Source organism: Mizuhopecten yessoensis, unplaced genomic scaffold, assembly GCF_002113885.1.
Source record: "Mizuhopecten yessoensis strain PY_sf001 unplaced genomic scaffold, ASM211388v2 scaffold710165, whole genome shotgun sequence".
Lineage (NCBI taxonomy): Eukaryota > Metazoa > Mollusca > Bivalvia > Pectinida > Pectinidae > Mizuhopecten > Mizuhopecten yessoensis.
Window position 1 is genome coordinate 1 of NW_018476991.1, and position 1,288 is coordinate 1,288.

The 1,288-nt window shown below is 37.3% G+C and overlaps 1 long non-coding RNA gene across 1 annotated transcript; it reads left to right on the top strand.

Moving 5' to 3' along the window:
- The first annotated feature begins 37 nt into the window (after positions 1–37).
- LOC110440816 lies at positions 38–1,119 on the top strand. Its single transcript, XR_002461784.1, has 2 exons — positions 38–177; positions 962–1,119. It is a non-coding gene; the product is annotated as an uncharacterized LOC110440816 (long non-coding RNA).
- The last annotated feature ends 169 nt before the right edge of the window (positions 1,120–1,288 follow it).

Sequence of the window (1,288 nt, forward strand, 5' to 3'; positions counted from 1 at the left end):
TATATATATATACACACTTTTCTATTTGTAGTCCATCCAATGTGATGCATCCCTGTGGAGTGGTGAGGGACTGTCTCGGTGTTAAGGACGGTCGGTACCCGGATGAAGAGGAGCACTGTAGATCCTTTTACACGTGTTACGCAGGCAAATTCCTTGGCCACAATTTCTGTCCATCACGTGAGTGAATTAACGTTGTATTAATTCCGTATATTATGATGATAGTATTATGATAAATAATTAATTTTGATTTGTGGTCGTCATAAATGCGAGACATCATTTCCATGTTCTTTAAGTGTTAAATCTAAACGCATGTGTCTAATTTTAAATCCCCTATTACATGTAATAATGGGTAAAGATTGCCTCATCGGCGATACGTAGAAGTGCGTTAAGCTTTATTTCAGTTTGCATAACGTGTTTACAAGATAATCTTTTTTTCTGTAAGTGAAAGAAATACTTTATCTTGTCTTTTGTCGTAAACAGCGGTTACAGAATGTAAATATTACTAGGGTACATGCCCTCTCCCTTCAATTTTCCAAATCGTATCTCAAGGACTATTTTTTTTTCTACTATGTCTACAACTACATGACTCACTCAGTGTATCACCAACACTTCTTTATAATGCCAAAGTCTGACTGGACAAATCCTATCAATATATAAAGAGTTGTTTCTTTCGATCGATTAGCGGAACGACGATTGATTTATATGATCGCCATATAACGCCAATTTTTATGCTAAGTGTCGTTATAACACCATGCATATTTGGCCTGCACTATGCATTCCGTGTTCAGACTATTTAGAGAGTTTCATGAGTAAAATATAGCACTGCAACTATGTATATCATACATTTTTACAGTATCAAGGAAGGTAACGCGTGACAGACGAAAAATTAGTCAACTGATGTGTAATATATACGATAATATAAGAAAACAAATCACAACAATGTTATTTATTTTTTTCACAGATCTTGTTTTCGATTCTGCAGAAGGTACGTGCAACTGGGAGAATGCAGTTGCGAAACCCTGCGGCTCCAAGGTCGCGGCAACACCTTAACAACAAAGGGAGATACATGTACATTGTTTATTTACATGTACAATTACGATATTAAAACACAATACAAACCGTCCGTTTCAGTTGTTACCTTATTTGGGGTTAGCAGTTTTAAGATGGGTTTATCTTGGGTTGGGGGCACGGTAGTCTAGTAGTAGGACGCCAGGCTCTTGACTGAAGAGTTGACGGGTTCGGTTCACGTCACGGCACTGTGTTGTATCTTTGAGCAAGATACTTTACT